Source organism: Apodemus sylvaticus, chromosome 23, assembly GCF_947179515.1.
Source record: "Apodemus sylvaticus chromosome 23, mApoSyl1.1, whole genome shotgun sequence".
NCBI classification, from domain to species: Eukaryota; Metazoa; Chordata; class Mammalia; order Rodentia; family Muridae; genus Apodemus; species Apodemus sylvaticus.
The window spans coordinates 53,411,259-53,426,156 of record NC_067494.1 but is presented as its reverse complement, the minus strand read 5'-3'; the positions used below and the strand labels follow the sequence as shown (position 1 = coordinate 53,426,156).

The following is a 14,898-nucleotide window of genomic DNA, read 5'->3' as shown; positions in this document are numbered from 1 at the left end:
GTGACTGGTTAATATCTGTATGTGGTCCAGGAAATATAAAAACAATATAATATTTACTACACGGGATCTTAATTTCTTATGGTTATTGTCCTGGTTAGCACTGAAAAACAGCAGTTAAGACAGAGAGAAACATAATATAAATAATTTGGAGAGCAATGGATCATAAGGAAGTTTAATGCTACAAGCAAGGCCTAGTCCAAAAGAGTTGCTCTAATTGTTAAGACTAGTGCCATTAAAAAGTGTGATTGAAATAGTAGAGGAAACTGAATCCACAAGATCCATTTGCCTGTCAGTCCTGAGTCAACCTGAACTGCTTTGCATTTTTGTTTTTTCTCCATCTTCATCTTCTCAGTGGTGGGTCTACATGTCCAGATGGCAGTGTTCATTTCCCTAGTACTGCTGCAGGCTTGTAGATCAGACACCAGCACTGAGCAGTGGGAGGGAACTGTGTGTATGAATAGAACCCATTGAATGATTTGCATTTCCCTGATCACTAAGGATGTTGACCATTTGTTTAGATGCTTCTCAGCCATTCGATATTCCTCAAGTGAAAATTCTTTGTTTAGCTCTGTATGCCATTTTTAATAGGGTTATTTGGCTCTCTGGAATTTGCCTTCTTGAGTTCTTTGTTTATCTTGGATATTAACCCTCTGTTGGATGTAGGGGTGGTAAAGATCTTTTCCCAATTTGTTGGTTGCCGTTTGTGTCCTTTTGACAGTGTCCTTTGCCTTACAGAAACTTTGTAATCTTATGAGGTCCCATTTGTCAATTTTTGATCTTAGAGCATCAGAATGGCTAAGAACAAAAACTCAGGAGAAAACAGGGTGCTGTTGTGGATGCGGAGAAATAGGAACACTCCTCCACTGCTGGTAAGCTTGCAAGTTTGTACAACCACTCTTGAAATCAGTCTGGTGGTTCCTCAGAAAACTGGGCATGATACTACCAGAGGACCCCACTATGCCACTCCTGAGCATACATCCAGAGGATTTCCCAGCATGTAATAAGGACACATGCTCCACTATGTTCATAGCAGCCCTATTTATAATAGCCAGAAGCTCCCTTAATGGAGGAATGGATACAGAAAATGTGGTATATTTACACTATGGAATACTACTCAGCTATTAAAAACAATGAATTTATGAAATTCTTTGGCAAGTAGGTAGAACTGGAGAATGTCATCCTGAGTGAGGTGACCCAATCACAAAAGAACACACCTGGTATGCACTTACTGATAAGTGGATATTATCCCAGAAGCTTGGAATACCCAAGAAACAATTCACATATCAACTGAAGCCCAAGAAGAAGGAAGGAAAGGCCCTGGAAAGGTTCAGTGTAGCAGTGTAGGGAATGCCAAGATAGGGAAACAGGAAGGGGGTGATTAGAGAACAGGGGGAGGGAAGAGGGCTTATGGGACTTTTGGGAAAGGGGATTCAAGAAAGGGGATATCATTTGAAATGTATATAAAGAATATATCGAATAATTAAAAAACGAACCCATCGAATAAGCATATAGTTCTCCTGTGTTAGTGTTCCTGCCATAAGAGCAGAAAACGTCCTAGACCAGACAGAGCTGTAAGGATGGAGTTGAAGGGATCCCCAGTTGAAAAGAGACACAGCAAGCACTGAATGCTGCCACCTTGCCTTTCAGTGAGCCTTATGCTTCCATTGCAGCTGTCCATGCTCCCTCATTAAAGTGGCACAGTCCTGCTCTCCAGGAGTTCTGAAGGGGTCAGGATGCTGCCTCTCACCCCGACACAGTTCCTCCACTGACAGCCTTTCCTTTTTACAGGACATGGCAGGTTGAGGTTACATAGCCCCCATTGTTAGGAGTGTTATCTAGTGTCATCCTTGTAGATTCCTGGGAGTTTTGTTTGTTTTTTTTCATTTATTATTAGATGTGTTCTTTATTTACATTTCAATTGTTGTCCCCTTTCCTGGTCTCGCCCCCTAAAAATTCCCCTAACCCACCCCCCTTTCCCTGCTCACCAATCAACCTACTCCCACTTCCCTGTCCTGGCATTCCCCTATACTGGGGCATCTAGCCTTCTCAGGAGCAAGGGCCTCTCCTCCCTGTGATGTCCAACAAAGCCATCTTCTGCTGCATATGCACCTGGAGCCATGGGTCCCTGCATGTGTACTCTTTGTTTCATGGTTTAGTCCCTGGGTGCTCTGGGGGTACTGGGTGGTTCATACTGTTGTTCCTCTTTTTTTTTCTTCACATTTTCAAACTATTTTATTGCAGTGAGGAAAGTGTGATATGGGAGTTCCATGGTCTGCACACAGAGGTCAGAGGATAACTTGTAGAAGTCACTTTTCTCCCTCTTTTATGTAGGTCCAGGGGATCGAATTGGGTCATTTGAAGTGTCTTTACTTGCTGAGACATTGCACCAGTTCTAAAATTGCACTCTGGTTTCTTGTCTCATGCTCTACCTCTACCTAAAATGAACATAAGATATGAATCATAAGAGAGGGCCTGGGTCTTGACCTCTTCTTCAATAAAGTTACATTGAAATAAAATGCAAAAGAGTGAGTGCTGCTCAAAAGCTGTCCAGTGCATTTTATTATTGAGCTGTTGTTCCTCTTATGGTGCTGCAAACCCTCTCAGTTCCTTGGGTCCTTTCTCTAGCTCCTTCATAATGTTAATCCTACTGATTTATGAGCATAGATCATTGTATTTTCTAATATATTCTGATATCTTCTTCAATTTCTTCTTTTCTACACTTGAAGTTCTTATGACACAGGTCTTCCATTTTCTTATTTAGTACTATACTACTGCGTGTTTTATTTTATTTGTGGTTACTGTGAATTATGTTGTTTCCCCAATTCCTTTTTCAGCCTATTCATTAATTTATATAAAGAGAGCTACTGATATCTTTTGAGTTAATTTTATATAGAGTCACTTTGCTGAAGTTGTTTATCAGCTGTAGACCTTTTCTGGCAGAAATTTTGGGGTCATTTCTATATAATCAGATAATCTCTAAAAAGTGATACATTACCTTTTTTCCTTTCCAATTTTTTTTCTCTTTGGTGTGTTATTGATCTGGCTAGAACCTGAAGACCTATATTGAAGAGATAGGTACAGAGTTGTTGGCCTTGTTCCTGATTTTAGTATAATTGTTTCAATTTTGTCTTTCTTTAATTTGGTGGTAGTTATTGAGTTTGGCAATGTTCCTTGTTCCTTCTGTTTCTATTTTGTGAGAGAGTTTGAGAAGTAGTGGTATTAGCAATTTTTTCAAATTTTGGAATAATTCTGTAGTAAAACCATCTGGCCCTAGGCTTTGTTTGGTTGGGAGATTTTAATTTCTTCTATTTCCTTAGGGGTGATAGGACTGCTTTTTTGTTGACCCAATCAATTTGATTTTGGTAAGTGGAATCTTCATTGCATTCATATTTTCCTATATTGTGGAAACAGGCTTTCAAAGTAAGACCTAATGATTCTTTGGCCTTCCTCAATGTCTGTTATATTCCCCTTTCATTTCTAATTTTGGATATTATATCTCTGGTTCCTAGTTAATCTGGCTAAGGGCTTGTCTATCCTGTTCATTTTCTCAAAGACATTTTATTATTTTCTCTGTCTCCATTTAATTTATTTCAGTTCTGAGTTTGATTATTTCCTGTAGTCCTCTCCTGTTGGATGTGTTTGCTGTTGCTTTCCCCCCTCCTCTTATTCTTGTTCATGTAGTAGTTGTTCTTTTTCTTCTTCTTCATTGCCTTCTTTTCTTCTTCTTCCTCCCCCTCCTCTTCCTCCTCCTCCTTTTCTTCTTCTTGGTTTTCCTCCTCTTCCTCCTCTTCCTCCTCCTCCTCTTCCTCCTCCTCCTCCTCTTCTTCTCTTCTTCTTCTTCTTCTTCTTCTTCTTCTTCTTCTTCTTCTTCTTCTTCTTCTTCTTCTTCTTCTTCTTCTTCTTCTTCTTCCTCTTCTTCTTTCAAATATACTCTTAAATCTGTTAGCATGAGAATACTCAAATTTCTTTATGATGGCACTCAGTGCTATGAACTTTTCTCTTACCAGTGCTTCCCATAAATTTATGTGGTGCCTTCATTTTTCTTCAATTCTAAAAAGTCTTGATTTCTTTATTTCTTTTTGATGGAGTAATCATTGAGTAGAGAGTTCTTCAGATTTCACGAGTTAGTACACTTTCTGTTGTTAAAGTCTAGTTTTAATGTAAACCTATAAGACAGGCAAAAATAAACATGCAGGAGAAATATTTTGTAAGCTATGAATGTGGAGTATCCTATCTGTGAGCCTTAAAACTCTGGAACTTTTTTATATCATAAAATTGTCATCCCACACAATCATGTACCTAGATACCCCATACGTCATAGAAATTATGAAATGTTAACATTTTGCTAAATGAAATAGTATTTTTGTACTGACTCCTCTTGACTGTTTAATAACACCTTATTTCACAGTATCACTTAATCTTTCAAAGATGAGTTTCATGATGTAAGTTATAATTAACACAGAGACCCACACCAAGTGAAGAATGATCAGAGAACATAAAGAACTTCCAAGTTCTGAGACATAAAAGGAACATACATATTAAATACATCAATTGAGCCTCATTGATCTTCTCTGAAAAATGACTAGAAAGATAATAAGAGACAAAGGTCATTAATAACATCAGGGAAGCAGAGTTTTCTAGGCATAACTTGACACATGCAGATGTGAACTGCAACAAGTTTGACAAATGAATGACGACATGTAGAAGGCCAAGATTGAAAATAATCACAAAATAAACTGGGATGTGGGCAAAAGTTATGCACCCAGTTGAGGAGTGATGGGCATTTGATAGCTGTATGAAAAGGAACTTTCTGTTTTCTCTACTGTAGTGACTCCTGAAAGGTGGACACCTGAACAGGCCCCAATGCTGGTACACTGCTGGTCTCAGAATTGTAAATGTAGATGATTTATTTATTTATTCTATGAATATGTTGCTGTGCTGCTTATTACCATAGGAATTGCTTTCTAAGTGTTATCTCATTGGTAGGACACGTCTATAAGAACAAGAGAATTTAACTTACAAATTATAAATAATTTTTCAGAATCCTGCTTCATCATTTTCATTCTTTGGCTCATTTTAATCAAGATAAAGTTCCTGTGATATGTTGGAACAATAGGTACAAATTTCAGTTTCCAAAATGTTCTAGTGAAGTATAAAACCTCTAGGAGATCTGCAAGTTTTGGGGAAGAAAGGACGACAGAAGTGATTCCTCTTCAGATTCTAGCTCACTAATTCTCTATTTACTTCAACCATTCGACCTTGGGATGATTAGAGGATGGATAGAGGATACATCTTAAACATTTTGATTTTAAATCTACTCACTAATTTATGAAAGATGAGTGGTCATTATTTTCTTCATAAGAAGCAACTGTAGTTTTCTCTGATATTTATTGCATGATTTTAGATTAGGAAAGAAGCAGTGGATTATATGACATTTAATGAATACAGATAACTTATTTTGTGGGATATAGTTATATATGTAAAAGTACCACCTTTTTGCCACTGCTGGTGTAATATTTGTACTTCTGCTACTGTATGTAGCTACCTCTAATTTTAGTAAATTTGCAACTTGTACTAAGAGGGCAATAATTTCCAGTACAGATTATGATGTCATGTTTTCCTGTTACTGATACTTCATTAGCTATCCCTGAGTTCCTAACTGACTTTATTTGCTATATTAGTGCTCCAAAATGAAACAACCGTGGGATCTGAAAATTAATAGTTTTCTTTTATTCCCAAGCTTACATTCAGGACTGTAACACATCAAAAACTGATACTTCAAGAACCTTTCCTCCCTGCCAGGCTTCAGCAATCATCTGATCCTAAGAGGCTCTCCAAACACTTTGCCTCTTTTCAGACACATCAAACAAGAAATAAGCTTTGATAATTAGATACTAGTAGAGGTACCAGAAAAGTTACTGGCCACCAAAGTAAGTACTGTCATTGTCATTGTCATCTAGGGAGATAAAGATTACCATTCTGAGGGAGATGACATCACAGAGTTATGAAACTTTATCAGGGTTTCTGTCTCTGTCTCTCCTACAGTGCTGAAAGTCATGTCAGGAACGACACACCGAGCTGAAAGTTCTGCTGAAGAAAGGGGGAGGGATGAAGTTTGTACTGAGACTGGTAAGCAGAGAAAATAAAGAAGGTCTGGTAGGCGTTCTAGTCTAGGGAAGAGATTCTGTGCTGGACCACATGTAGAGAGTTTTCAACTATGGAAGAAGAAACCGTTTTGGACTACAAGCGGATATGCTAAAGAGAAGAGTATCTTTGACCTGGTGCTGATCCCTAACATTCCAAACACATGATAAAATCCTCTCCACTGCTGACTATTGGTAAATCATCTACGTGACATATCTAATCTTATTTCAAAGATGTTTAGTGACTATAGTAATTATGTGATTTGTGTTTTCATATCTATATATTTCGCATTAATCATGCACATAATTTTAAGTATGACAATGATAGATCCTGGGATCAAAGTGTCATATGTCTTACTAAGAATAAAATGAAATTATAGTCATCTAATGCTAGAAAAAAGTCTAGAATGTGAACCAGCTTTTGTAATAAAAAGAGACATGACGTAAGCATTAGTGATGCACTGATTGTAGAGGCTGGTTTCCTCTGCGAGGCTGAGAACACACACTGCAGGGAAGATGACATTGTCATGGAGAGTCCAATACAATGTTTGTCTACAATGAACATGCTGTTCACTATTTCATTCTCTCTTATTTAGTCTTACTCAGTTGTTCCTACAACCTTTCTTTTTTTAAATATATTTTTACTTTTAAAAAATATTTATTTATTATATGTACACACTGTAACTGTCTTCAGACACTCCAGAAGAGGGCATGAGATCTCATTCCAGATGGTTGTGAGCCACCATGTGGTTGCTAGGATTTGAACTCAGGAGGTTTGGAAGAGCAGTCATTGCTCTTAACTACTGAGCCATCTCTCCAGCCCCATCCTACAACCTTTCAATTTTGTTTCTCAGTTTTTGTAGTTGATGTTGTTGGCATGTATAAGTATTGTCATGCCTGGTAAAGATCACAAGAATATGTCCACAACAAATATTTTCTTTTTTGTTTAAGTATATATATTGGATAATTTTTCATATTTTCAGATTCTGTTCATGTATGTCTTGTAGTTAAACAATCTTCTTTAGCTTTGTTACCAAAAGTTTGACTGAAAATGGCAGTTCATAAATAGGAGGCTTTAATTTTAAATTGCTAATGCCTACATAACTTTTGTTTATATACATGTATTGTTGGTAAGATTCTATGAACATTCTGAGGCATTCTCCATTGACTGTACTGGATTCTTTGGAGGACAATCTCATTTGGACTTCCTTTGATAAAATAACTGTTATTACTTTTGAGACATAATCTGTCAGTTGCCTATAACTCTTATTAGACAAGATTGACTGTTCAGTGATTCCAGGTAACTTTTGATTCTGACTCTCCAGTGCTTTGACCAAAAGTGAATGACATTAACATATTTATTTCCATTTCTATTATTTTCAAGGATTTATGTGTATATCTTCTGACATTCCTAGGAGATACATCATGAAAGCAAATTATTATTTTCTCTGGCTCTTATAGTTTTACTTCCTTATTTTCTAAGTGGTCTGTGAACCTTATATACAAGCATTGAATTTTAGACCTCATAGGGACTGGGCTCCAAAATTTGCAATTCAATTTGATAAGGTTTTCCAGTACCAAAGAATCTTGTTGATAACATACATACAGTTAGTATTATACAAACAGCATTTATGTTTTATGAAAAAATATACAAACATATATGTGTAAATATATGAATATATGCAAATAAATATTTATATATAACCATATAAGTAATGTATGTTTATATATTTACATATATATGCAACACAAATTTTTGTAAAAGGGTGTCATAATATAAAAGTAAGCAAGAGTAGTATATGAGAAGGTTTGGAGAGAAATAAAGTGGATATTTATGTAAGTATGTTATAATAAAAAATTTAGAAATAAGCTTTTACAAATTGCATAATACCACACTAATTATTTATTTTATGTGAGTTCTAGAGACTGAATGAATGTGCATTCTCCAACAGTGATGCAAGCACTTAAAAACTATTCTTCCTGTTCCACTCGGTATTAATCTATGCCACAATATTATTTCACATGTTAGATTTAGTATTTCATAGCTGATTATGAATTTTGAATAAAGTACATGAAAATAATACTGTGCTGATCTTTATTTGAACTGTATAATAATGTTTGCATCATAAAATCATAAAAAGTATTTTGGTGCAAAATATATAAGGTCCATTCAAGTGAGTCATAGGTAGTTTCTGTTGATTTATACTGTATAAGAAAATTGTATTTATGTACATTGTAGACAACTTAGGATACAGAACATCAACTGAACTATTCAAAATGTAGCTGGCATAATATCACTGAGCACAAAATTATGTAAATGTGCAAACATTCAGGTAATGTTCTCATTTCACCAAATAGCCACAAATTACCTTTTGAAATTAGGTAATCAAATACAGAGCTTTCTCTCATATGATAGTGATGATATGAAATGACTTTAGCCACACAGTGATTATTTTTACTTCTTTTTCTAATTTTCAATTAAATGGATAAAAGCCTTTAAAAAAAGATATCTCAAGTATGTACCCTGCATTAAGATTTCATGGTTAAGTTGATGCAGAATATATGACCACCCTGGGGGGATCCTGTAGCTTTTACATAATAGCAGGTATTACTGACAGAATGACTTATTCATTCAGAAGTGGGATTAGTTCAAATAATTCACTGTAAACCTGAAATCATAGGCCAGAATTGAAGCACTTGGGAGGCAGAGGCAGGCAGACTTCTGAGTTCGAGGCCAACCTGGTCTACAGAGTGAGTTCCAGGACAGTCAGGAGTGTACAGAGAAACCCTGTTTTGAAAAACCAAAAAACCAAAAAAAAAAAAAAAAAAAAAAAAAAAAAAAAAAAGAAAGAAAAGAAAAAAAAGAAATCAATAGTTACTCTCTCTTCACATCATTTGTTCCTTTACTTTTCCTAATGAGAGTTAAGATCATGGTTATCGTTGTTGTTATATCATCATCATCATCATCATCATCATCATTATTACTATTATTATTACTACTAAAGATTTGTTTCATACTACTTAACAATCACTGATTTTAAGATGTCTCTAAACTCAGGGTAATATTTTCCAGTAACTGTGATTATTATTTCTATCTTCAGAGACATGCCCTAGAAGATTATTCTGAACAAACTTCTAAGCATGTTTCCAGACGCCACAGCAAGGCAAGTATTCCTCATGGGTGGACTTTAAGAAGCTGCCATGCAAACTGTGTTTTCAACTTCTTTCCATATGACGTAGTCTATTCTATCTAATGTTTTCCTTTTTATGATTTAATTATCTGAATAAACACTCAAACAAAATAAAGTGGAAGAAAGAATTATTACTCTGTACAAATGAGTATCATAATAAGTTTGTACTACACATGAATTAATGGTTTTGACTCATGATTTTTTCTGTTTTCATTTTTATTTTTTGCTTGCTAGTTTCATTATGTAGCTCTATGTCTCCATGTTTATTCTATAAAAATTTACTACTTCTAATGCATCACTTTAATCAACCCTTCTGTTTTTTTTTTTTGTGATAGGTAATTAAAAGAAAGATTAATCCACAAAAGAAACTCTTCTTTATCTTGTACACTTGCATCAATAAATAAAAGATCTGTGGGTTACAATTACAGAAATCTATCAGTTGTAATAGCAGCATTTTAGAAAAGTCTAGAACATATCCTAATAATATTTAGAGTTAGATATTCCCTGAGCTACTTCAACCCACAAGTAGAAATAGGATATAGACAACTATATCTGTTACAATTATCTGTCATTAAATAGAGAGGTTCTATGGAGTTTTGAGTTGGTGTATAATTATGAGGACATAGGTTCATATCTAGGTTACTCTTCAGGAAATATAATCAATGAAGACATATACTGTACTTTATATCAATGCAATCATAATGTAAGAACCCATGTTTTCCTTGGTAGTTTTTGAAACATCTTATTTTCATGAATGCTTTGGTCTTTCATTTACATTGTTGCAGAGAACTTCACTGTGTACCAGCTGAGTCAGTGCATTTCTGATGGATGTGTGTGGATGTCTCTGGTTAGAGACTACTACTCATTTGTATAATGTGACTTTTGTCTTTGAAGATCATCACAAGAGTGACATTTTTGACAAATACATTCATACCTATTCTTGATAAACATACTATCCATGGACAAACTAGGAATAGTTCATGAGGCATAGACCTTAACCTCATCCTTAATGAGAGCTAGCATCTCCTATGGTCTTTCCATTATTTATCCTACTGTATAATAACACCAGATAGTGAGTCAAATAACCAAAATTATTATTGTTTAGTCACCATTAAACCTGTGTGTGTATGTTTACATATAGGTATAAAAACATATATCTATACATAGGTATATACACAAATTTATACATGTGTACACACACACACACACACACACACTCATACACAATGATCTGCAGTTTTAATCACCTATTCCTGTTTAAGAGTTCATCACACTGGGAAGTTTTGCTATAGCTCTCTCCCACAATCTGACTTTAAATGAACAAGTATGTCATTATGTATGCATTTTGTGAAATTTGAGGAGAAATTTTTGTCAGAGTAACATGTTCTTATATTAACATGAATTTATTGTTATAGTATTCTACTTCGCATAGTGTTTGTTCAAGGAGTACATGTTCACCTTGTTGTGTAACATTTACAGTTTTATGGCTTTAGTATCATATGAGAAATAGATAAAATTCTTTCATTTTACAATGGTGACTACAGTCTATTTTCTTCCAATAGGACTGTCCATTCAGGACTGTAGAAGTAAGAATTTATTTCATTTGAATTCACTAGCCAGTGCTTCTCGTTCAGTGGAGCACCATTTTTCTTAATGCTAACATTTCAATAAAATGTGAGGGAAACCCTGCCTATAAATATGTGCATTTATTGTGCATATTAAAAATTTTACTAGAAATTATTAATGACTATGAAATATTTGCTTTGAAACAGTCTTGCTATGACAGACTCCATGACCTTGAATATATTTGGTTTTGTGATCCTTACACACACATATCCCGATCAAGAAAACTTCAATTATATGCTTTGACTCAGAAATTCGATTGCTGCCTTGATTTAAAAAATGTTGAAAGCCATAACGGACTTGAGAAACTTGACAATTGGAATAGTGCTCTTATTTCAGACAGCACTTGGTATTCTAGGAAACTTCTTTCTTCTTTTCGCCTATCTAATCATTTACTTCAATGAACATACTTTAAAGGTCATATATAGGATTTTTATACATGTGTTCATATCCAACTCCTTGACTATTATCTCTGTTGGAATCCCTGCAGCATGTGGAGCTTTTGGTTGGAATTTGGGATTTAGTCATTTTGGATGCAAGCTTCTTTCTTATGTTCAAAGACTTGCCAGGAGTGTGTCTATCAGCACTACCTGTGTCCTGAGTGTTTTTTTGGGTAATCACCATCAACCCCAGGAACTACTGCTGGAAGGAATTTAAAATCAAAACTACAAAGTTTGTGGGCCTATATATTTGCCTTAGTTGGATCCTGTTGATGCTAGTAAATATGCTTTTCCCTGTCTACACAACTACCAATAGGAATTTAGAAAATGTGACACAAATGGGTGATTTTCATTTCTGCTACTCTGTAGGCCGTGACAAAACAGTAGATTTATTTTATATAGCATTTTGTATGTTTCCAGAAGTCTTATTTTCTGTAATCCTTGTCTGTTCCAGCATCTTTATGATTGTCATACTTTATGGACACAAGAAGAGGGTTCAACACACCCTTCATGTTCATGCGTCCATCAGAACCTCTGCTGAAATCAGAGCTATACAGAACATTCTCATTCTGGTTTGCACCTTTCTAGTATTTTATACTCTCTCTTCCATTTTACTAGGCTATATTGCTCTTTTAGATAATCCCAGTGGGTGGTTGATGAATATCACACCCATAATTTCTATGTCTTTTCCTACATTATGTCCATTTGTGATAGGTCATGATTTTACAGTTTCTAGATTCTGCTTTACCTGAATGAGAAATACAAAAATACCATAATCTTGCAATGAAACTACAAATAATATGTTTAATTTAATTTTATTTTTTATGTATTCATTTTATATCCCACTCACTGCCTTGCTCTCAGTCCCTTCCTCCTACAATCCTCCCCATCTCTCTTCTCTCCTTTGCCTCATAGAAGGTGGGCCCCCCTTCTATATCTTCCTACCTTGCCACTTCAAAGCTCTGAGAAGCTAGAACTTCTTCTTCCACTGAGGACAGATAAGGGAGCCCAGTTAGAAGAACATATATCCCATACAGGCAATAGCTTTTGAGAGAGTCCTCTTTCTAGTTGTTAGGGACCTGTGTGAAGAGCAAGCTGCACATCTACTACATATGATCAGGGAGACCTAGGTTCAGTTCATGTATGTTCTTTGGTGGGTGGTTCAGACTCTGATATCCTTAAGTATTCACATTACTTGACTCTGCTAGTCTTACTATGGGGCTCCTATATCCCTTGGAGCCCTGCAATCCTTCCTCCGATTTTTCCATAAGAGTTCCCATGCTTAATCCACTGTTTGACTGTGGGTATTTATATCTGTCTGAGTCTGCTATTGGGTGGGGCTTCTCAGAGGACAACATGCTCCTATCTGTAAGCATAACATAGTATTGTTAGTAATATCAGGAATTGGTTCTTGACTTTACGATATGGGATATACCATATACCCAGTGTTGTGAGTCACAGCTAAGATCACTCCCATTGGTTTTTGGGTACCTCCTTTATCCCAGGTCTCTGACTTATCCTGGAGATAACCCCACCTCCTCACCTCATCACTTGCAGATTTTAGAGAATTCTTAACAGAGGAATCCAGAATGGCTGAGAAGCACTCAATGAAATGTTCAAATCCCTATTGATAAGGGAAATGGAAATCAAGTTTGATATTCCATCTATACCCATTAGCATGACTAAGATCAAAATCTCAAGACATAGCACATTCTATTGAGGATGTGGATGAGGGGAATAATTCTTCATTTCCAGTGGAAGTGGAATCTTGTACAACCACTTTGGAATGCAATTTGGTGGTTTCTCAGAGAACTGTGAGTCGTCCTATCTTAAGATCCAGCTATACCACTTCTGGACCTATACCCAAGAGATGATACAAAATACCACAAAACACTTGCCAACTATGCTCATAGCAGCTTTATTCATAATGACCAGAAACTGAAACCTAGATATCCCTCAACTAAAGTATGGGTAAATGGGCAGTGGTGGTACACACCTTTAATCTCAGCACTTTAGAGGCAGAGGCAGGCAGATTTCTGAGTTTGAGGACAGCCTTACTCACAGAGTAAGTTCAAGGACAGCCAGGGCTACACAAAGAAACCCTATCTCCAATAATAAAACAAACAAACAAACAACAAGAAGAAGAATGGCTAAAGAATATGTGATTCTACACAATGAGATACTATTCAGATGTTAAAAACAAAGGACTCATGAATTTTGTAGGCAAATGTGTGTAACTTGAGAATAACTCCCTCAGTGAAGTAGTCTAGGTCCAAAAATGCATGCATGGTATACACTAACTTATATGTGGATATTCGTCATAAAATACAGGTACGAGGCTATACTGCACAGACCCAAAAAAGCTAGATAAGAAGAAAGGCACAAGTAAAATTCCAGAAACACACATGAAAGGGGAAAGATAAGTTGATAAAAGTCAGATGGAGTAAAGAAACTTGGAGAGAGGGGGCACAGGGAAGAGAATGGAGGATTCAGAATCAGCTACTGAGAAGGACAGGAGAAATGGCTATATGGCCATGAAAATCAATAGAAAACTAGAATAGTATTCTTTAATGATGCAGATGTAATCTTAGGCCTCTTATGTCATTCAAAATATCAGTGTAACTGTAAAATAATATATGGGGAGGTCATATCCATTTAATTATTCTTTTATAGCAGAGTAGTGCTATATTCTACCTTATAGATTATAGCCTGTAGAACCCCAGATTCTTAACCAAATTAACTTTGCTAAGCATATGTTACAACTCATTGAGTAAACGTATGATCCTATTATAATTTGTTTACTTGGACTATATTTTTCTCACTATTGCTTAAGTGTTCCCACTTCTCAACCCAGTCTTTCTTTGTTCAAAATATCTATGCATGATTAGTTTCTTTCTTTCTATGGTAGAGGCATAATAAAAACTACCAGAATTATGAAAGGAAAAAATCAGATAAATATAACCACAAATATATGTGCTTGATTTCTTCATGTAACAGAACCCACAATACCTGTGCAAGCTGAAATCAGACAATATACAAACATTGATAGAAGATGAAGAAAAGCATGACTTTCCAATGCTAATTAAAATCCTTGTATCATTGGATAGCTGCTAATGAAGAGAGAGTTTCCTTTTACCTTAATAGTGTGACTACTTGTTAGGCTGAGCACCTACTGTGTCAGGCAATAGACCTGAGCACTATTGCAACACCAAGCAAGCTTTATAGACATTGAAATGAAAGAACTTGAAGAATGGGGTAGATATGAAAGAAACGAGATGAGAAAATTATTATAAGGAAATTGGTATAAATATCTTGTTACGAATAAAGAAAGAAATGGAAATTACATTAAATGTTTTTAAGGATTCCTGGATGAATAAATAAATCCAAGTCTTTAATCTCAATGCTTAGGAGATAAGGGCATGGACACTGAAGTTACTTATGAGTCTGAAGCCATTCTAATCTATAAACAAATCTGTTCAGCTATGGCTATACAGAGAAAAT

The 14,898-nt window shown here is 35.6% G+C and overlaps 1 pseudogene; it reads left to right on the top strand.

Moving 5' to 3' along the window:
• The first annotated feature begins 11,236 nt into the window (after positions 1-11,236).
• Positions 11,237-12,149, top strand: LOC127673767 (vomeronasal type-1 receptor 2-like; annotated as a pseudogene).
• Positions 12,150-14,898: the final 2,749 nt, after the last annotated feature.